The sequence below is a fragment of the Anser brachyrhynchus genome (genome assembly GCF_964034855.1).
Source record: "Anser brachyrhynchus genome assembly, chromosome: 2".
Lineage (NCBI taxonomy): Eukaryota > Metazoa > Chordata > Aves > Anseriformes > Anatidae > Anser > Anser brachyrhynchus.
In genome coordinates, this window is record NC_137695.1 from 32,824,888 (window position 1) to 32,848,665 (window position 23,778).

Below are 23,778 nucleotides of genomic sequence, written 5' to 3' on the forward strand. Positions count from 1 at the left end.
ATATCTAATGATTTAATCAGTCGCTCATTTTATCATTATCGTATCATGACAGTAAAATGACTTTCAGCTTGCTAACTCCTCTATGTACAAAATTTAAATGTAATCATTGATATCTGGCACAGAGAAATACTGTTCACATCGATTGCAGTTACACGTAAGTATAGCACATACAAAGTAATATTAAGTATGGTCCAATCCCAGCATTCCTCATTAGCTTGAAATTCTTACCATGGTGGTTCTCACAGATTTGACCAATTGTAATTTTCTGTGAATTTCAGTAAAATGCTAGTTACTAAAAAGTAAACAATTTTGAAATTTCTCAATTCTCAGGAATGACAGGAAATGCTGCATACTGTATTTCTCTTCATTTTCAATAGCTCATTTTAATTAAGTTTGTATTCTTTCATAGGTGATGCATCATAATCTTTAGTCTTATTTTCATGGAACCAGAGGAGATAGAGCAGTTTGAAACGTACTTTTAGTCTTCCAGTAGTCCCGTCTTACATGCATTGTTTCACCTCATTGTTGAGCAGTCCAGTGGAAGGGTTTAGTGAACACTGGCCTCTCAAGAGTGGGCAAATACTACGTCTGAAATGAGGTTTCATTTAGTGAAAGATGATGTGAAGGAAAGGCAATGAGACAGCACATCTATTTGATCACCTCCAAGAAGTAGTGCATTTACATTCTGTAGCTTTTGATCTGTATTCTATTCAAAATGCATCACAAAAAGTATAAATTCATTTTTGCTTTTTTTCCGAAGCACTCCTGTTTAGTCAATTAAATAATATGCCAAGGATCTGATAAATAACACACCTGAATTGAAAGTCCAAACCCTGGACCTGCACACAGAGTGGCCCAACACATTCACAGTGTTACACTGTTATTGTGAAAAAGGGTTGAATTTTATTTACAACATTTGCCTGTACGTAAAAAGAGTATAAACAAATAGTCAGTGACATGCTTCAAATCTTCTATACTTCAGTATTCCCTTGGGCTCTTACCAAGGTCTGTTGTATTCTTTGTTGAGATTTTATGAACCGGATGGTTCAAATCACCGGTATTGGTATCTGATACTAATGTTTGGTATGATCAGCCCCAAATTCCTGGTTTGTATCTGACCTATCCCAATAATGATATAGGTAATGTGGCCATCTTAGTACTGTGGAGAATGGTGTTCTCAACTCGTTGAACAGAAGACTCAAATAAGTGAGACTACAACCACAATTGGCACCCCTTCTATCCTGACAGCAAGTACCTGGGCTTAAGAATACCTTTTCAAAAATGTTCTTTGCCTTTGTAGTTTAAGCACATTCATAAACATTTTGGAGCAACTAATACCACTGTTGTACATATTACTTTGCCTCGGAGTTAAAGGGAATTTCAGTCTGCTGTTTTGCATGTGCACTATTCAGGAAAATAAAATTCATGTAAGCTACTACACAATGACTAATCATTTGCAGATATACCACTAAAATAAGTGCTTAATTATGCTTTTTCTTTAAAGCAGATAAATTCAAGGTAATGATTAGGCTCTCTCTTAAAAGAATTGCTGATGGTTCAAAACTTAATGCATTTTAAATGTTAATAATTTTAAATAATTTTAAATTTAAATAATTTTAAATGCATCCAGTTCATGTTGCAATTAATGTGGGCAAGGGTCATTATCTTAAATAGTCAACTGCTATTTTTTTTTGTTTCTTTGTGTTTTAGAAATAGAATTCTGTTGACTCATTACAATAGATACTGTTGTTTTCCTTTTCTTCAAAAGAGCTGAAAAACCAGAAAATGTTTCCCTACATCGTAAGCTCCTTTTTGCCCAGGCACAGTCTTTGTGCCAAATTTAATGCTTACTGTTGCGTAGTATGCCTGTTAGGGAAGTTTTGAGTGGGCCTCAGTGAAGCAAAGTGCATGGAACTCTGAAGGGTGGACACAAAGGTCTATAAATTGTGTAGGATAAACCATTTTTTGTGGATCTGGTCTGAATGGTAGATAGGTTTACCACCCCTAATGATGAGGCACTTAATCTTCAAACCAGAATCTATCCCTGCTGTGATCCAAAATGTCATAGATGATGTAACCTGCATTCTCAGTTTGGCCAGGACAGAATTGTGAGACACTGGCCAGGAATGAGAGATCCACAGTTCAGTCCTTTTGCCTTAGATAGAAAGGAAGGTAGAAACTTGAAGAAAATTAATAGAAGACTTGGTTAAAAAGTCATCAAGTTGGCTGTTGCTTAGGAGTTGTGACCTGCAACAGGTCAGTTTTTATGAAAATATACAGTGAGTTTTGTAGATAGGAAAATGAGCTTGATATTTTCTCAAACTGATTTTAGAGACAGAGTTATGAAACTGTTCCTAAACAAGTGACAGGGAAAATGTTGGATATCCTCAGTTTTGAGAAGAAAAATATGAAGGGACAAAATGGAGAGATTTTCTCTTCATACCTACTCCCCAGCAGGGAGAGGGGACATGTAGGATTCAGTCCCTAGCGAAGGCAAGAGAGCGTGTTGGTGAAATTCCTCTCCAACATAACCAAGGTGTCAGTAAGTTTGCAGACAGATGGAACTGAGTTGGAGAACAGCTGAGGCTTCCTGCTTTTGGCAGCTTCGACAGCCTAATTCTTTGAGTCCTTAGGAGCTGAGAAATTTGCATTAAAATCATCTAACAGTCTCCAAGGGGGTACGCATAACCTTTATTTTCTCACTGGCAGAGCCCTAGTTTCTTCCTAGAATTGCACTAAGCACATATTTGAAGTGTCAGCAACCCTGACACTAGGTAACTCATTACTGCTTGATTGACTGTCAAATTTCACAGCAGAGATCCTTCTGAATGATAATGTCCACAGAAATAGAGACCAAGTCCTTTTGTTTGCTTCTAGAGTTTTGCATATAATCAGGTATTATATATGATGATGTAGCTGATATCATTTATATAGTTCCTAGGGCAGAATATATGTAGAACTGTACGAGCATTTACATACACACACACACATCTATATATAGATGCAGCTAACTGAATATTTGTGATTTTCAGCTGCATAGATCTATTTTAAGCAAATCCAGTTGTGACTGAATGAGATTTCACCTCACTCTCTTTCTCCAAATTGTCCTAGAAAATATTTCTATCTTTTCTGGAAAAAGCAGCTTCCCTGTGTAAAAATGCAGAACAGTTGAAGATGAATTAGATGCATAACACCGAGTAATCACTTCAACATCATGCTGAGTGAGTGGCTCCAGTGGGACGCTAGTGGAAGCTAAAGAAATTAGGGTGCTTGTTTGTGTCTGCCATTTTGCTTTCTGTGCTACATGAAGAGTCTTTACTGTATTTTTTAAACTAACTCCATATAGTGCCAAATCGAATTTAAATGGCTGGAACCAGTTTGAAGATGAAGACAACTCTTGTGTATAAAAAAAATCTTTTTCCTGCCATTTATTTTCTATTTCTAGTAGGAAAATATGTTTGATCATGTTAACTACAAGGAGGTAGTAGAAAATGTAGGAGTTAGAAGTTTCTGCAGAATGAAAAAGAGGTGCAAAAATCAAATCAATATACCCCTTAATTTTGCCAGAAAAGTTTTGCTTGTTTTTGTCATAGTTAAGAAACTGTTTTATCTACAAAATTCCTTGAAAGAATGCCCTTTTCCTGAAGGGCAGCCACAACTTCTTTTCCCCTATGATATCAAAAAAAAAAACCCCACAGCTCTTTTCCATTATTCTTAAGGCCTTCGTCTCTAGAGAGCTATGTTTCATCATTTACTTCCACCTATATAAAATTTGCTTTAATCTCTTTGAAAACAATAGAAGATGGTGGCTATTTTCTAAGAAGATGATTCTACACTCAAGTTTATGAGAATGTGATCCACTCTCTTCTGCCAACAGCTATAGAAAAAACAAGAGCGATGGTCAACTACTAATGTTCAAATAATTACTTTCATAAGCTATGCATTATACCAGATGTGCTCAGTAAAGGAGGTAGCAGGTCTGTGTTGTACATGTGCACATGTACATATATGTACTTAGTTTACAGAGGACAGGAGAGATGTGTTTCTGTAGAGCAAAATATAGCAGACGCAGGAGGAAATGGAAAAAAATGTGAGGGTTAAGAAGAGTGAGGGAGAAGCAAGAGACAGAAGGAAACTGGGGTGTGCCTTCCAACTGCTTTGCACTGCTTTTGTTCAACAAAGGAGCTGTAAATTTAGCTTAACCAGCCAGTATGCTCTGGCTGCTTTGCTCTCTACTCCAGAGTAGCATAAAACACCCACAGCATGTCAGTGAACCTGGCCATAAAAGCATACATAAAATGAAATGTGTGTATGTGTGTTTCTTGGAATCATTAGAAGTAGCTCATGATAATATTATCTTTGAGTTTGATTTTTAGCAGCCATGTGTATGATTTTAATTTAATAAGGTGAGCAAATTCAAAAGACATGGGTGACATTAAGGCCGAGTTAGGGATGAACTTCTATATCTATGATTTAATTTTAAATACAGCACAAAATTTATAATTACCTCAAAAAAATCATTTAAAAAAAAGAGAATTCAAAATTAAAGTCATACTTGAAAACAGGTATGTAAAAATGTAAAAGTGCAAAAATGAAAGAAAATAAAGATATACAGATAATCTTCAATCTTTTACAGTGTTTGTTTTGGAAGAAAATAAATATGTTTAAAACTCACTGTAGTCCAATCTCTTATCAAAAACATTTAGAAATATTCATTGTAGTCTTATCATCTTACAGTGCATAATTAAGTCTTTTGAGAGATTGCATTGATGTATACTGACTCTTTTTTGGTCTTAGTTTTATATTTCCTGATCTGATGACATTCCATTTTGACATTTCAAATGAAAAATTCTTAAAATACAATTTTGTTCTTTTTCAAATATATTCTCCTTGCTAGTTCTGTTTTGGTGTAGGTACTGTCTATGTTTATTTGTTTGTTTTGTTTTGAGTTTTTAAGTTACAAATTCACACATATATCCTAAAGAGAAAACTTAAAGAAAATATTGATATGCTTTACCTATGCTGTTTCATGTAGTTACACATAGATAGTATCCATTTGTATGCATTGCTTTAATTTTACCTTAAATTTACTTTCATAATTTTTTGTTTGCTAAAGCATTGGAAACAACAACCTTAATCAGTTTTGTGTATCTGATAAGATTCTGTATTCATTTAATCTGTTGGTATTGAGTTTCCTGGTCTTATATATGTGTGCCTGAAAAACAAAAATTCAGTTTTTTAGCTCAGATCTCTAATATTCCAATTTCATTAGAAGTCCATATGTTTGTGTGCTACATTTGCAGATGAAGGGCACACTCTTGCTTGTGCATATTTATTATTTTAAATGCATTTGCATTCCCTGTGTCATATCCCTTGTTATTTTTCTTCTCTTAAAAGTCAGTATTTCTGGTCTTTTCAATCTCTCTTTATTTAGAAAATCATCTAATTGCCTAATGATTTTAATTGCTCATCTCTAAAACTCTTCTAGAAAAGAGCTTAAAACACCACATGAGGGCGAACCACCAATTTATACTATTTTGAATACTATTATGGCTTTATTTGACATCACTCTTCTGCAATATAGTATATCTCTTTGACTGAATAGAAACCCTAGTTACTGATAAACAGAACGAAAGAATGTAGGAGACAAAAATCAAGTTTTCTTAGCTGTACCTAGCTTTATTTACAGTGAGTCACAGAACAGTGCTATATTGTTATAATGTTAAATGATTTCCACAAAAAATAGTTTTTGAGAAGAAAGTTCTACTGAACAGTAATTCTAGATATTCATAGCTTAATACTACTATTTTTATGACTACAATGTCCAGAGGCTGCTGCTGAGTTTATATTATAGTAGGCTAGGTCTAAAAACTGCATTAAGGTCAGATTCTCATTCAAGAACTTGCAGTGCAATGAGATAAAAGGGCAAAAATATGGGAGGAGAAATGAAAAAGCCAAATTAGCTACTCTGCTTCATGAGTCAATAAAAGCAAACAGAAAGAACTAAGATCTTCAGAACCTTAATCTACTTTGTTATCCATTGTTATGTTGAACTCCATTGTTAATGGCCTGAGACTAGCAAAATGCCGTGTTTATCTTTACTAATGGAAAAAATATATATATTTCCCAATATTTAACTTTTTAATAACTGGTAATTAATTTGTAATCACTGGATTGCCCCAGTGATTGTTATTTCTTGTCTATTTGCTGACAGCAATGCGTTCAGCACTTCACTTCATAAAGAGGAAGTCAGAATCTCTGAGTCATATGTACAAGAGTCCAGTAATGATTTACCCAAATGCAGATGGACATTTTGAAGAGTGCTAATTACCCACAATCCTTCTGCATGGTCATGAGCATAATGCAGAAAAATATAACTAAACAGAACACAGTTATGGAAGCTCTAGGAAATCTATGTGATGGTTTCTGTACATATGTATATAGTTTGCAGTCATCCACAGCATTCTGCAGAGTCGTAAGTCAGAGTTGCAATCAGTTGCTCATTTCTGATTTTGTCCACTGCTTCTGAGCATTGTTATAAGATGAGCATTTCAACAAGAGATCTTTCTTTTCCCTTCTGCCATAGAAAATGTCTCAGCAGTATTCAAAGAAAGGTACACCAAACAGCCAAAAAAAAGAGATGACTTAAAAGTGCCTGAGAGTTCCTTTTGAAGAAGTTTGAAGAAGGTAGAAGTTTGCTTGGAATATTATTTTTTTTAAATCTGCCTGGAGTATAACATTCATATGTAAATGCTTAATAGTCCTGAGAATTTGTGGCTTTGTATGATATATTTATTTTTGTAATAATAGTAAGTTATCATGCTTTTGGCTTGTTTCTTGACAAATATTCTCAGCATTCAGATGAGTATTGTGGGGATAAGGAGAGAGTCCTTGGGAAACTGAGAAGCAGAGTTAAAAGCATTTGAAACACTGGCATAAACAGCTTTTCAACATTTTGTTATACTTCAGAGTTCACCATAAAACTAAACCTGGCAACACTGTTTATATCCTGCAACCTCTTGTTCTTTCTACTCGTTTATTTTTATTTGGAAAATCTAACTTCTTCTCACCAAACTACCCTAAATTTTCACCTTTACTGTATCAGGATGTTTAAAACTACGTATGACGCTCCTTTCATTCACTGGAACTACAGAAATGAAACCTTTCATTAGAGAAATTAATTAGTGTCGGCTTACTTTTCTACAGATGCACAGTTTCTTTTATTGACATGGCAGAGTAGGGGGTGGAGGAGAAAGGATAATAAAATATGGCATGTGTCAGGTTTATGTGGTTCAGGTTAAAAACTATTTGATTAAAACCCCAAGCTGTACATGGCCTGTAGTTTAAAAGTACCAAAAAGTACCTGAGCTCTTCTCCAGTAGAAATATTTTTCAATTTTTTTTCAAGCCAGAAAGATGAAAGAACGGAAGTGTATGGATAAAGAATTGCCACATTGTCAAATACTTTGATGGAAAGGTGAGAAATACCACCAGAAACATCCTGGAAGAAATTAAAAAGCAGCACGATTACAGAAGATATTTTTGTGCTAACAGTCAAAATATCTGTGGTATTTAAATGGAGATAAATTTCAGGTCTAAATTAAAAGTCCTACAGCAACACTGAGCAATTGTGTAGATGTCCAGCTCCAATTTAAATTTTGTTGCTTTATAATAACTTTTGAGAACTACACTGTAGCCTGTAAAAAATATCCACATGTTCTCTGCTGGAACAGCTCCAGACTGTAACAGAACCACTAGATTGCACCCTGGTGCTTTATGTATTGTTTAATTGTTTTCCTTTGGTGGATATTTTTATTAAAAGCCCATTATCCAGAATCAGACAGGAGTGTTGTTTCAAGAACAGCAGAAACAGAGGCCTTTCAGCTACACAGTTCTTATTCATGCCTTCTTTAGCCAGCTTAGCTAATGAGACCTCCACTGTTCTTCTTTTAATACTTCAAGGAGAAAAAGAAACTGAAGATTTTATTTTCCTCCTTTCAAACATAAGCCGGATTGCAAAGAGGTATTGTGAGGTTGTGTGTGTGCTCACGCACCTGTGTCTCTGTATAAGTTTGTGTGGATACCTCTGGGGCACGTCTGTGCTTATAGATGTTCTCATGTTTTTGCATCAATAACTCCTTGGAGGTTTTTTTTTTTATTATTTTTTTTTTAATGATTTTTGTACCTGTGCTACACTTTGCTGGAAAGTAATTGAATAAAAGGAACAACCCTTTTTCATAGAAAACATATTCTAGTAAATAAAGCTCCACTAATTCCAAAGAAAAATAGAAAAATCTGGCAAGACCCAGATTTTGAAATCCTGAATTATGCTGAGTAGCACTCTGCTCAGTGCTGCAAGATCTTATGAGGTTTCATGTTACTGGATGTTGTTGGAGCCCCAACTCTGAGTATTTTATTACTTTTAAAAGTCAGCTCTTAGTCTTGCAAAAGAAATGTTTGAAACTAAGAAAACATGTATGTCTCAAAAAAAAGATATCTAATGAAAAAGTTCAGGGAGGTCTATGACTCATGATTATGTGGTGTTAGCAGTACTGCTTGGGCCACCAGTAATCCCGTTAAATCAATGCAGCTTCTTGAAGAATGGATTGTTACTCAGTGTGAGGGAATCTATCAAACTTCAGGCTCCTAGATATGAATTGTTTCTTACAGGCAATATAAGAAAACAGCTCAGTCATAGAGTAATTTACCATGTTTGGCATATTTGTGTATTTTTTCATGAAAAGGGAAGTCTATGTTCTGTGATCACATATACTCAATTTTACTTCTACTAGAGTCAGGATTTAAAATTGAATCAATCATCAACTGCACTAGTTAATGCACCTCTCAGTTCTGCACACCAGCATAATTCACGGCTAAAATGTAATGTTGTTACTTATACTCAATTGTAACTTCTTGCAAGAGTCACCATTAAAAAAGCAAAGGCTGTTCATGGAGTAAACGTGGCAAGATATGATCCTAGATACTTTGACTATATTTAACATAATTAAGCAACCAAATCTTTCCGATTATATACAAGCACTGTCATTAATTGCCATGGCTTGAAACAAACCAAGCTTTTAAAGTATTTCATTACCTGATTCATATGTTTGCCTACCACAATCTTTCTAGTCACATATTGATATCAAGTGTCAAAATAAAGTTACCAAAATTGCAAGTGTACCAAAAATTAATGAAAAATGAAACCAAGCAATTTACAGCACATTATAAACAGACTGAAAATAGCTACGCCTGGACTGTTGGTAAGCTGCTTAGCATTTATCCTATGTCATGTTACAGTGTACATGCATGTCAGATTATATAAGGTGGAGTACTGAAGGAAAGATACAGCTTGTTTGTCTCTTTTATCCCCATCAGTAATTCACTGGTCTTTGCTGCTTTTTCCCTCTTGTGCTGGGTGTGCGTTACTAAGTAGAGCTGACTAAAGACAGCAGTTCCAGTAAGTAGCAACTGTCCGTGGTTTTGACATGTGATTTTCTTCTACACTGGAACAAAACCAAAACTATTTGAAAGCTTCCAAGAAAACAACTAAGTGTGTTTCAAACCCTTTCGTGACAATGTTAATCTCTAGCCTCATGGTGAGGACATTACTCTAGAAAGAAAGAAAGAAACAAACAAAAACAACAACAACAAAAAGAAAACTTTGGTGAAAAATCTCATCTCTGAATGATAGAAAAAAATTTTTCTTACCTCATTCTTACAAATCAGGGACTTGAACCTGACATAATTGCATCTGAAGTTAATGCCTTTGCTGTCAGGCTATTTGGAATTTATTTTTATCCTTACTCTAAAAAAGGTGTCCCTCTGAAAAACATTAGGGATTTACACCTACAAAAATATTCTGTTGTAGTAAAAGGGTACATTTCATGAAAAAGTTACACTTCCAATCATGAATTATTAGGCTGACAGGAGAGTGGAGACGAATTGCCTCCCTATTACCAATCAAGAAGTTTACAGATTAAGAAACTATTGTTAAATCTCTGCAAGTGCTTCAATTCCTGTGTGACAGGGATTTCTCAATCCCCTTGCTTTATTAACATCTACTTCACTCCATATATGATGAACTCTCTATGGAACAGGTTTCCCTTGGATCCGAAAATGACAATTTGCTATCTGTTCATTTACCTCACTTTGTTCTACAAAGAAAAATTGTTTAAACAGGTTTCCCTTATTTTTCAATACAATTCTTGTAAGAAACTGTAACAAACAAAGTCAAAAAAAAAAAAGTCAACTTTGTAACAGCTCAAAGTCTCTGTGATTTCCTTCTGATCAAGAAAGGAGTGATTTAATTTGCACACACTGTACCATCAGGTAGACCACTGCTAAGAAGTTGCCCCAAAAGTAAAAACATGCAGTGGATGAGTGTTCTAGTTAATTTTGACTTGCTCTGTGTCAAGTTCAGTCATTGGCCCCTGTGAAAAAAATCACTGAAAAAATTTTTTTTTAATATTGCCTTTTATGCTTCTGCAAAGCAAGTTTAATGACTTCAATGCATTAGAAATAAGTTCTCTTCTGTTTTGCTTCCCTGAAGTAAGGACTGATTCAGTAAACATTTATCTTACCAGACTATTCAAGCAATAGTGTTTTAGTGATTAGACATATATTAATAGTACATTCTTTAAAAATTCCTCCCACCCTTTTTCTTTCACATTTCTTTCTTGGAGTCATTCATTCAACCACTCATCAAATTCTTCACAGCAGCCACAACTCCCCTTCCCCTCCCATAGCTCTGTCCTCTGCCTCTGATCACAAAGTTGCTACTCATCTTTTCTTCTCTAACTCTTTTACTTGGCACCAGGGGCCTCATTCTTTTTCATCTTCTGATCTCAATCTGACAAAAACTTTTATCTTCCCTTATTCATCTATTTAACCTCTCATTCCCCTCATAACAGGCTATTGTCGCAAGTGATACAATCATATTTCACTGAAAAGAAAAACCACTGTTAAACTCTCTATCACCCTCTCTACTTTCTCCTTCTCTATCCTCAAGACTGCTGAGTGTACAGATTGCAGCCTGTCATACAGTTCAGTTCTAGACCTTCTTCAGAACACAATCCCAGCCTTCCTTTCCTCTGAAACCATTCTTGGCATAAACTCCTCCTAGCCCGAAGCTCAAAGTCTATATTTCATCCTTATCTTCCCTAGCCCAAGTATCATCCACTTTTATTAACCTTGATGATCTTTGTCTTGAAAATTCATCCTTTTCTGGCTCCCATGCGTGGTAGACCCTGGCCTTTACCCAACATTTTGAGTCACTTTTTGAACATGTGCTTTTGAGGAGTAAATATTTCCTTCCTTCAGCTTTCTTCATTTGTTCCCTGCTATTATGCTTTTGGTCTTGGTGCCTTCTCCTACTTCTTTGCATCTGTCTAGAGGAGAGTACATCCAATATGCAAATTCAGTTATTCTTTGTCAGCTGGTTACTTCAGGTCTTTGTGCCTGTATTGAGTATGTCTCTTATATGCATCTTGAAAATTTAAAGTAACCATGATAAATTAATTGAGGAAGTCTACCTTTAGTTCAGGCTCAAACTTGCCAAAGTTTTACTCCCAAGTCAGGAGTAGCAATACGGCCACTCTCTACAGGTAAAACCATCTTTCTGACTGTCACCCAGATAAATTCTTGTTAACTTTGACCTTCTCTGTTGGAAGTCACAACCCAGCAACGTCTAAATTTTGCAAATTCTTTCTGTAGCATGTGTGTGAAATAAAGAATATGCTACCATTCTCAGCAGCTAGTGATTTTTAAGCTGATGCCATTTTTTTTTTCTTATTTAATGTCCTTCTCAGAATGCTATGAGGTTCATATTTGAGATTGTTATACAATGTACAAGTTTTCTGCTTTTTTGGTGATAATGCTTGTAGGGTATTCTCATAAACAATTATGAAGCCTCCTTGAAATCTTTTATTAGTGTTCTATTTTGCTATATTGCCTCCCACAAAACTAGACAGTAATTGAATTCCTCTACTGCTAAGATGACCTCTAAGAAAATCTGTCCACTTTTTCTAGCTTTTGCCTATAGTTCCCCAAAATGTATAGACAGGAGTCATCTTTTTGCTTTTTCTTTGCAGTCTAATACAATGGGGTTGTTGTTCATAACAGTGGCTTCAATGTAATGTACTAATACAAATATATTTATTATTATTAAGGATAATAGCAAGATTTAAACAGTTAAAAGGTTAATTTGGGATGTGTTTTGTATGTAATGCCCACTCTAGCTACTAGAATGGGAGGAGGAGATAGGGTGTTTCTCTCCCCATCATGTTGCATGAGAAGTACACACCCCCAGTACTGGTGGCAGTGGCTGCATGTGACACATGCAATCATACAAGGGAGTGGAGTTACTGGGACCAAGGCTGGAACTAGGCCTCCCTCCAGGTCCCCAGATCTGATGCAGAGAAGGAGTGTCTTTGCAGGTCTAGAAAGGGGGGAGATGGAGGAATCAAGACCTCTAGCCCAGATGGAAGACATGCCTTTCTTTGTCTGTTATATGAATGTCCTGATTTTATTTGGGAAACTGTAATATAGACCTGTATTCTGGAACTGTTCTTGTTCCACTGAAACATACGGATATGCTACTGGTAGGATGCAGTCCTTCTCGAAACAGGCTCTGGAAAGTATGATCCATTCCTGTTCATCCATCTCAGGAACACACATACTGCTCAGTATCACTTCTGCAGTGTCCGTGATCTCATTAAGCCCATGAGCATGCGTATCTTGTTGACATCTGAGGAAACATGATGCTTATCAACAAAATGTAGGGTCTGCTGTACACTGCATCACTTCAAACACAATAAGGTTATTAAAGCTTAATTACATAAGAAACAGTATACATGTTTTGCAAGCTTGTAGAATGTCACTTGCAGGAGTTAAGCAAGATATAAGAGTTTCCTAAGTTTCTATTATAGTTTTATTTCCAGCAGCATTCTTTGAAAAACTAAGTAAATTACTGCATCTATTGGACCTCTGAGGCTTGGGGCAAAGAATGGAAAAATTATTTACAAAAGCTTGAAAATATTTAATCACTAGAGGCAGGGGGCAACTGTGTTTTAATTAGCAGTTCCTCAGGCCATTGGCTGGCTAGAGGCTTTCTCAAACAACCACACAAACGCACTGAATAGCTGTTTGCCAGCCTTAGGGTCAGGCCTGAGATGAAACAGATAAGATAATTGGCTCTAATGAAATCCAGAAGGCCTTGGCTTTCTTGTTTGAGCTTGGATTTGAAAAGTGCGTGTGGAAGTGAGGCTTAATTCAAACCAGTCCTGAACTAGGCCCGTTTTTCAGTGACTTTGATATTGTTTGAAGTTCTGAAAGTGTTCGCCACACCACTAGCCTGCTGGGCTGGGCCTCCCCGGTCACCTTAATTACTGAGCTTTATTGCTGACTTTACTACACAGGAAAGGAGCCATTATATGTTCCATCAACATCAGCTCTCCTCAGATTGGAGGAAAGGGCAGGGTGAAAGGCCACTGTAGGAAGGCAAAAACTTCACTTTGAGGTAGTCAGATCATTTACCCGTGTTAAATTTCACTGTGCTATGTGTGTACATTCCTCACAACACAGAAGCCCAATTTCCATTTTTTTTTTTAGCAAGTGATTACTTTTCAAAACATTTTGTTTGTGTCTGATTAGCAGAAGGGGACATTTATTCTTAGAGGTGGAAAGAAGGCAAATTGTAACAAACGCCTAATTAATCATCACAGAGGAAAGAAATCTAGTTAAAGTCTGTAATAAAGAGAAATTGTTCTTAATGCTTCTTTGAAGTGGGAATAAGTGAGGAAACCCCTATGGTGTGTTTGCAGACCTGACACCCTACAGAACTGACTCCTTGCAGCCAGCCTGATATCTTGAGAGTAACTTGTAATGTGCTCTGCAAAAACAGAAGGGCTCCTGTGAAATACTGTAACAGCAAGCAACAGTTGAGGTATTTTAGCAATGTTAGTTGTGAGTTATTCTCTTCAGGATAATTACTTTCAGAGTTTGGTCCTAATCTCTTTAGCTGCTCCAGCTGGTGGTGCTGCTGGAAAAAAAAGAAGCTGAACGAACTCATGTGCATGAATGAGTTTTCAGATCTAGACACTCTATAGTGGGAGGGACGTCTATCAGGTTTCAGGAGTCAGTATCTGGGGCCACTGAAGTCCCTGGGAAGACTGCTGTTGGGAAACCTGGGACAGATGCTGCAAATGCTTAGATGCGTGGCTGAATATGTTTACGTTAACTCTATGTTCCTAAGTCAGTCAGGCTACTAAGCTCAGTAAAGTTACACATGTGCATTAATGTTTGCAGGATTGGGCCTCCTGAGACTAATGAAAGTGTGTAACATAGGCCAATTTGGGCCAGATTCCATATTACCAACACTAGCACATAATAAAAGAAATATTGATGAATATTACTTGCTGGTGAGGCTCTGTGAACTGTGAAGTTCAGATCAAGATACACAAACTTTATTTCCATGAACTTGGGAGGAAGTTTAGAAAAGACTGAAAAATCAATTCTGTTGCTATCTACTATGTGAGCATTACATTTATTTATTTATTTATTTATTTATTTATTTATTTATTATTTCCTTTGTTGTTGTTCTTTTTATGGAGCTAATATTTCTGCTTTTCTTAATAGCTTGAAAATGTCTTGGATTCCTTCACAAAAATTAGAAATGTCGTAAAGATACATTCTGCAGAGTATTCAGCTCTTTCCTTAAGGCAACAGTTTCACAAAGAAGGCTTCTGTAATTTGATATAGTTCCACCTTGTATTATTTTATAAATAAAATATATGCTATAATGCAAATTTTATGTCTGTATAGCTGAAGATTTTTTAACACAAAGGACTCCTATTTAAGAAGCCTGAAGGCTTCTTGTTTTTCTTCCCTTTCATATGCCCTGTCATTTTAACATGTTTTATGTTAGTAGAATGGCAAATTGGTTATACGCTTTGAAGAAAAGCAGCAGGTTTTAATACTTTTATCAACATTTTGTGAAATTTTAACCTGTTAAACTCATGGCCAGCATCACAGGGAGCTAGTTATATCTTGCATATTTTATTAGCACAAAGCCAGGAGAAAATATCTTTGGAAATGATCATAATTCATTACAATTATCAGAAAACAATGATTTCCCTTCTAATACAAAAGGTTGTTTTGTGAGAAAATAATAGTGTAGGTGTCACTGCATGAGAGTGTGAGAGCTTCTATAAGCAGTATTTCCAGATTTGCAGATGTTCTGTTCTTTATTAAACAGTAGATTTTGTTTGCTCTCATTTTTTTTTATAACTTTATATAATGACAAAATCTTCCCTTTTGATACCATGCTTCTTAAGAGGTGGTTTGAGCTACTACTGCTGTGAATGAAACTTTTACTTCTTATTGCAGTAAACACCGTACTCTGAAGAAAGATTTCCTTAGGTAAGATACAGTCAGAATCTCCTAACAAAACTGTACAGAACATTTGATGTTTTGATAAATTAAAAAAGGTTATTTTTCTGAACAGAAGTAGCATAACCATGAGCTGCAATGATGTGACAGTGAGAAGGCGGGGGAGGGTGTAAGTGTCCATGACCTGTGTCTGACTGTACCTTCAGCTACATTCACCACATTTTGTGGAAATTAGGAAAAGTGGGATTATATAATCTATTAGTGATTTAATTCATACCTTGCACATATGCCTAATGATGTCTTCAACAGAAGTAACAGGATTATAAAATCTAATGGCGATTTAATCTGACCTTTGCACATCTGTCTACAAACTTTGTTTAAGCTTAGGTGGGTGGTGTAAATCAAGCAGGGGATAGTGACTGAGGAAGCATTTTATTGCAAGAAAAAATTCCCTGGATGCTTAAGTCACTTATTGCCAAGGTTTCCAACAATGTTTTTAAGTTGGTACAACAATTATTATTAAAAGTGTCTTTTTTATGTGGGAGCTGAGGGCTATAGAGTTTCATAATTTCCACCTTAGAGCTTAGTTACCATTGCTTGTAAATCTGCAATTTTAAAAAGGAAAGCCTAACACAAAATTCATAAAGTGGCCATTATCTGATGTAATGGTGTTGTGCTGTGTATTTTCAAGTTACTGTAGAGACCACACAGCAAATCAATGCCTGAGCCAAGACTAAATGTTGGGCCTCAGTGCTTTTGATAATTCTGTGAAATTCCTAATTCTTGCATCTTTAAAATGAATAATTCAAAATAAATAAATAAATAAATAAATAAATAAATAATTTCATTAGCTATCATCCTTTTGTGAATCTGTCTGTTAAAATTTTCTGAAGCTAGATTTTAATCCTACTTTTCATTATTCTTTCTGTACATCATTTTAGAAAGTGTAAGGAAGAGGTAAACTGAGCCACTTGTGTTCAATAAGTCACTTTTAAATGCAGTGACCATGACATACATTTTGATAGTGCTGTGTTTTGTTGAACGTTGAATGTTTTTTTCACTACCTGATAACAAGAAAGCAACTGGAAGATAAATGCCACTAAGAAGATTTAATTGATGCTTTACCTATATATGTAATTATAGATTACTTTCAGGCAGGCAGTCAATGGAAATCTTAATAAGAATATTAATTATGGTAAATACATGTGGCTATTTGGCTGTGACATTTCATTGCTGTACTCAGTAACAACAGTAAGAATAATTCACTGCAGAGAACATTCATAGAGGATGCCATAGGTACATAATTCTTTTGACTGAGGAATTCAGCTGGGATACATTTCTCATATCATGGCATATGCTATATTCTCATAGATTAGTTGTGTGTGATGTGGGAGATCAAAGGATTGCACTTTTATTTCTGTGGCCACAATAAACTTGAAAAGAATAAAAGGGAATCATTGTGAATATCACGTAAAACAAATGGGAGTTAACATGATTTAGAGAAAGTAACAATTAGAAGAAAAATGAGGATATCATACTTCTTTATTGTTCTTGGTTGTAGTGTGAAGTCTTGCACCTGCTTGTTAGCAAGGTCAGATTTAGGATTACAAAAAAAAACAAAAACAAAAAACAGGGTGCTTTTAGTTGCATTTTTTCTCTTAATAGCTCTGGTGCCTTAATTTAATTCATATGTACAGTATTCCAAAATAACTGCAGTGATTGATAGTGTTGTAATAAAACACAGGAAAATACACAAAAATTCAATGTTTCTTTAAAAATTTAAAACAATTCCCATTGCATTCTATTTATTATTGTGCTTAAAGTATTTTTAATAGGAGTGAAATTCTATTGTAACTCTAACATGAAGCATTACATTGAATTTGCAGTTAATGGTATCTTAGTCATCTTTAAAAAGTGACTAATAATTCACTCTGTTTACAGTTAAAAAACAACTAATTTACATTTAATGGAAGCTATTGTGTAACTAGAGTTCCATACTATTTGTGGTACGTTAGGTTATGCAAAGATTGTGGATTAAGAAAGTGCTAAATCCTGTCTTGCACATGCTGCTTATGAATGCTATTATTCTTTTTAAAATTCAGGTAATTTTGTTATAATTTATTATAACATTATTAGCTGCCCAGATTAGACTATGATTTTTGCACTGAAAAATCAGCAGCATACAAGCTATTGAGAGGAAACAGAAGGTTCTGCCTACTGTGTAGAAACAATTTGTACTGGTACCCTAAAGGAAAATGTGGGAAGCAGTCTTACGTTTTGAGATCTTAGTTGAAAACTTCGATTATACAGATGTGATTCACTTCCATGTGTCCTTTCTACTTTGAACATGACAAGAGATGACCTTATATTTGGAAAAAGAAGGCTGAGTTCCTCTGCTCTCTACCCAGGAGACCTTTTCTGCCCTAGTTCCTTAAGACTGGCTGGAGAATAGCATCAGTGGAAGGTTTCTTAGAATGGTTTCTCTGCTGGAGTTTTTAGCTTGATGTACTCAATAATATTGATGCAGTTGTGATTTTTGGCTTCTTACTTCACATTAGGTTATGATTCAAAGCTAGTATATAAACAGAGAGGAATTCAGGGCCAAGTTCAGACATCCAGCCATGTGCCTGCAATGTAGGGGTCTCCACGTGAGTAAGGGGTTCAGGTTCCTGTTGTGGTGCTCCAGGTGATACACTCAACTGACTTGAGAGAACTGTGTCAATCACCCTTGAACAGGGATATACACTGGTTATTTGAACGACTTCCTCGTGCATGCCTGCACCCACTAGGACCCTGATTCAGTTCTCAGAACGTATGTGTCCAGTGCCATGTGAGAACTGCTGGAGGAGTTGATGTTTACTGGTGTGGCTGACAACAATGGCACGGGACCTCTGTAAGATCTATGCCTTTTCACCATGCCAGCACGTGCCCAAGCGGGATCCCCGTGAATCCCAAAAGCTGCTGGATAGCTTTGCATAGGTAATTGAACTGAATCCTCTGTTTCCATGAAATATAATGACTGTTTAGATCCTTAGTGCACATTTAGAATCCTACAGTGTAAGTCTGCATTTGCATTTGCATTCCATTTCTGGATAAACTCATCTCTATTCTAGGTAATGATTATTCACATTCTTCTGGAAAAAAAAATCAATTAATTGGATTTTGTTCCAATCTGATTAGAGATATTGTCCTAAAACAGTCTTTTGGAGCATGCCTATTCTGTACCTGCAAAGAAATTGTAGATGTACTCCATCCAGTTTCAAGCTACCTGTGAAATGCCTGAAGATATAATTATCATGAAATACCAGTGCTAATTGGTTTTGTCTATACAGCACTACGTCAAAGTGTAAACAAACACATTATAAGTAGTTTATCTCCAAGCTGATCCTTCAGACTGCGAGAAGTTTTAAATGGACTAATACACTGTGCTCAGATAAATTACCTTTTCTTAGCAATATAAAGTAGTCTGTACAAAACTGAGTGCCTCTGTGGCAAAAGCTTTTCTGTATCCCAGCTGACTCATTTTAAAGTTAACAGAGACATCTTTTCTTCATGCTGCAGTGTGCAGCGTAGTCACATCCCTAGGTAAGGTATCCGCTTCAGTTTATTGATGAAGTAAGTGGGAGGTTTGCCACTTTGGTTGCACATATTTTGTTATATCCTTGTACTGCACCTTCCACAGCCAACATTGTTGGCTGCATTTAGACTAAAAACATGAGAATAATAATCTGGGATGAGGTTGTACTTTAGTCAAGTTGTACCATATACTCCTGAAGGGACTACCTCTCAGCAGTGACCCTTTCCAGAAATTTAGAGCTGATAATATTTATGAGAGTTTGGAGCAGCTGAAGCATTGGCTAGAGATCTTTTAAATAGCTAAATTTCAACACATTCCCTATAGAGCTGAAAGTGATCATCTGAGACCTGTCGGAGGAAGATCATGCCTTAATTGTACCTTGTTGTACTATAAAAAATGAGACCTCTCCACTAGATTTAAGAGCCAGTGGTATTGTGATCTGTGTGAACTCTTAGGGGAACTCATCTGGGATATTACAGTGTGTATGAAATAAGTTTGTGTCACTGGTAGAGGTAAAAATAGTCACATAAATGTGATGGTTTCTGTAATTGATCTTTTCTAAAAGTATCTCCAGTTTGACAGGGAGCATCTTTTCAGTGTGATTTATTCTGTAATAGAGTACACTCTGGTGGCTGTGTTCCAAAAATGCTGTCCTGAATATCTATTTATAAGTAGAGCAACTCCAAATCACTCAGGTTCATGACTCCAGCATTCTATTGTAAGACAGTATTACTGTCTTGGCTGTGGCATAGATGCCAGCCTTCAGAATAGAGCCTCTCTGAAAGCAAAAAGGACTGATTACCACTTTCAGTAGCAACCCCTTACTCTGACAGTGCTGCACATTAGCACCTGAGCTTTAAAAATTAGAGTACAATATGTCATGGAGTGTGGAATGACATGGAACAACACTGCTAATTTTATTTGTTAAACTCCAAGTCAGCCAATTTCGTCTGTCACTTGCCCTTTCACCATGCAGTGGAGAGTACACTGTTGTAAGCAGAAGAATGATCCTTTCTCCAGACTGTTTCAAAACTTTGATAGTTTTCATAATCAGAGAGAAGAGGTAGGGACTCTGTAATCAATGCCTCTCTTAATCCCATTTGTATCCTCTGCAAATTTGTAGAAGTCTCTGGAATTTCCAGTTTTCTCCACGAAAAAAGGGCACGAGTTTGCAATGATTTTCCACCTTCACTGACACTGGGAAGAGCAAGGACCTACTATTTGGCCCTCCAGTTCTCAAAATCTTGAAAATATCCCTTTGGACAGCACAAGCAGAAGGACAGAGTTAGGAAAGAAAGCCTCAACTGATTCAACTCTTTGCTGTATAAATGGTAAATCTCATAAGATAAATAGGGCTTTTCTACTTCAGGAGTGTTTATCTGGAGGAAGTGCCTTTTTCTGCAAATGGGAACTGTCCCAAGGAAAAGGGACACAACACAGCTGGACTTCACTGAAGTTGATAGTTCAGTTAAGTGTCCAACCAGTGTTCCCAAGCCTGAGACATAGAAATGTATAGGTAGTTCTGTTAATTACGCACCTGTGCACATTTAAATGATGGACTGGATGCTGTGGTGATGATCTTGTCTAAGTCCCTTTGGCATTGCAGCTCTGGATGTCTATCACAGAGGAAGCACTGAAGAGATGACAAGGCAAAGTGCACAAACATGAGAAACTTGTGAAGGCCCTAAGAATGAGTGTGTCTATACCCACAGTTCTGCAAGTTCAGTACTTTATTGTACAATTTTTGAACATTTGTGAAGAACTGTTCTTTATTAAGAAAGAAAGGTAGTTTCAAGTGACTCCCGCAGGAAGTTTGTGACTGAATCCAGTTTATGGATTAATGAATCCCCCTAATCATCAGTGGCTGGATTATAGCTTCACAACAGGGAGTTATGACATCCATGGTGGCGTAAATGTGCAGAGCATTAAACCTGCCATGTTAAGCCATTTTCAGCGATAGAATAATATAGATATTTGGGCCATGACTCTAAAACATTTTAAATGAATGTCTTTTTATTTTTTTTTAAATAATCATATTTTTGCTTGTACCACAGCAGCATTATTAAATTATACTAACATTAAAATGAATACATTCATGAATGTTCTTCAACAGATATAATAATGTGAAACAAAATTCACAGCCTCCCTTCAGTGTAAAGTACATACTGTGATATTGTGCTTACCTGTGTACAGATAGGACCCTAGGGAATTACACATTTCTAAGAAAAGCACGTTTCTATGAACTGTCTCCATTAATTAATTAAAATTAATGCTTCCAGGAATAAAAACACACTATATGTTAGACAACATTCAGAAAAGTAATTTGCTTAGGTTAGTGAAGACATCCAAGACTTTCTTTAAAAATAAATAAATAAAAGAAGTTTTAGTTTGATGAAATTGTTCAGTATCTCCGAGAATGAAGCTCTCAGGTCTCGTTCATTCTCCATCTCTGTGAGATAATTGGGAAGTAAAGGGGAAAACAGAGGGCTCGTCTAATAGTAATGAGCAAGCAGATGAGAGAAAACAGAGTAGAAAGAGAATGTAGATGAGAAAGAGAAGAGGAAAAGATGAGAGAAAACAGATGGAAGCCAAAAACCCAATGAAGTGAGAGAGACAAGACTATAATGATTTACACAAGACATGGTGGAACTAGTCTGGATAAAATAAAAAAAGAAACTTATACCATCAGTCTAACTTCAGAATAAACCAAATCTTTAACTGGATTTAACAAAATGTTCAGGCAAAACTTTAGAATTAGAAACAGAGATTCTATAATAGGATATTCTGATAGTATTGGTGACCTGCATAGATAAGATTGAAATAAACATCAGAACATTTACATGTTTATACAAGCCAAACTTCAACTCCCACCCCCTCCCACCCTGAGGTCTAATCTTTGTTAGTATATACTTCCTTTAAGCGCTGTACAGAGCCTAAAATAGAATGCATAGATAACAACATAAATGGACATTATATTTTTATACATTTGTCCAAGAATACCATTTTTTCTCCTATTACTCTGGTCTGATAACTGTTCTTTGTTCCCTTAACAATAAATCATTATTTACATTTACATGAAAACTTAAAATAAATTCTAATGGACTGTTTCAACTTATTGAAGGAGAATTTTGGAACTGTTAGAGAGAGCACAACTCTCTAGCAACTGCATATCAGGATTTGGCTTCCCTTGCAATTAGATATGGAGCCAAATTGGAAGATGCATGTATACCCTGTAGCTGATGAAACAACATATACCCTTTTCAAATTTAAATGTTTTTTATCTGTATGGTTCATGCATGAATTCTGGAAATACTTAGTATTCTAGAAGTATATATTCTAGAAGTAAACTGCAGTAGTTTCCTAATACCTTTAAAGCATACATGAGCTCTATTTACCAGTAGTTAGCAATCTTGCTAAAAGGAATGCTTCTTAGATTGCAAGCTGCAGAGTACTTCTCATTTGTTGTTTTAGTCACTGTTTTTTTCTTAATTTAATTTATTTTTTATTTTTTTCCCATGATCAGGTCAAAGTTCTCCTTTGGTGATTCAGTGGAATTTAAAGAGAATGGAGTAGAGCCAGAGGGAATATGAAAATATCAGCCTTGGCAGGATCAGCTTATTTTTCAGTACTCTTTGCTCTTTGATACTCCTCATTTCTATCATTGCTTTCTTGGTGAAGAAAGCAGTGCAATGAGGTGGTGGGAAAGCTGGCTTTACCAGTCCTCATTCCACAGTCAAGTCTCTTCAGAGATAACTATTTCCTTCCTGACTCTGTGTTTCCACTTGGATAGACAGGTTGCCAGGATTCTTGGTTTCAGGGCACCAACTGCTGCTTGAGAATGGAGTTAAATTTCAAGATTTACAATTTAAATTTCAAGATTTTTAGTAGAAAAAATAAAATTAAAAATATTATCTTTTTTAAGGCTATGGCATCAAATTTAAAATATTTGTGCTACTGTGCTACGATGTCTTTTTAAAGCAACACCGTGTAAGTAATATCAAAAACATGATTTATTTAGCACTAGATAAGAAAATTCATTGCAAATCACTGGCAAAATCTGTCAAATTTATAGAGCTGGATTAACAATAAGAAAGAAGTCAATTGCCCAATAAATGAGAAGAAAAACATCAAATTCTAGATATTTGGTTAAGTTGTTATGCATTCACAAAAGACAGAAAGTGTTGAAATTAAGACTGCAAAATCAAAGTCAACTTAGATAACTACATACACAGACTTTTTCTAGCTATCCTCAATATTACAGTAACTTAGGGTTCTTTTTCTCTTTTCTTTTCTTTTCTTTTTCTTTTCTTTTCTTTTCTTTTCTTTTCTTTTCTTTTCTTTTCTTTTCTTTTCTTTTCTTTTCTTTTCTTTTCTTTTCTTTTCTTTTCTTTTCTTTTCTTTTCTTTTCTTTTCTTTTCTTTTCTTTTCTTTTCTTTTCTTTTCTTTTCTTTTCTTTTCTTTTCTTTTCTTTTCTTTTCTTTTCTTTTCTTTTCTTTTCTTTTCTTTTCTTTTCTTTTCTTTTCTTTTCTTTTCTTTTCTTTTCTTTTCTTTTCTTTTCTTTTCTTTTCTTTTCTTTTCTTTTCTTTTCTTTTCTTTTCTTTTCTTTTCTTTTCTTTTCTTTTCTTTTCTTTTCTTTTCTTTTCTTTTCTTTTCTTTTCTTTTCTTTTCTTTTCTTTTCTTTTCTTTTCTTTTCTTTTCTTTTCTTTTCTTTTCTTTTCTTTTCTTTTCTTTTCTTTTCTTTTCTTTTCTTTTCTTTTCTTTTCTTTTTTTCTTTATTTTATTTTATTTTCTTCTTCCTTTCCTTTCCTTTCCTTT

General features: G+C 35.4%; 1 protein-coding gene across 1 annotated transcript in view; it reads left to right on the forward strand.

Moving 5' to 3' along the window:
* Positions 1-23,778, forward strand: part of HDAC9 (histone deacetylase 9) — a 480,503-nt gene that overhangs the window by 377,939 nt on the left and 78,786 nt on the right. The window lies entirely within an intron of this gene.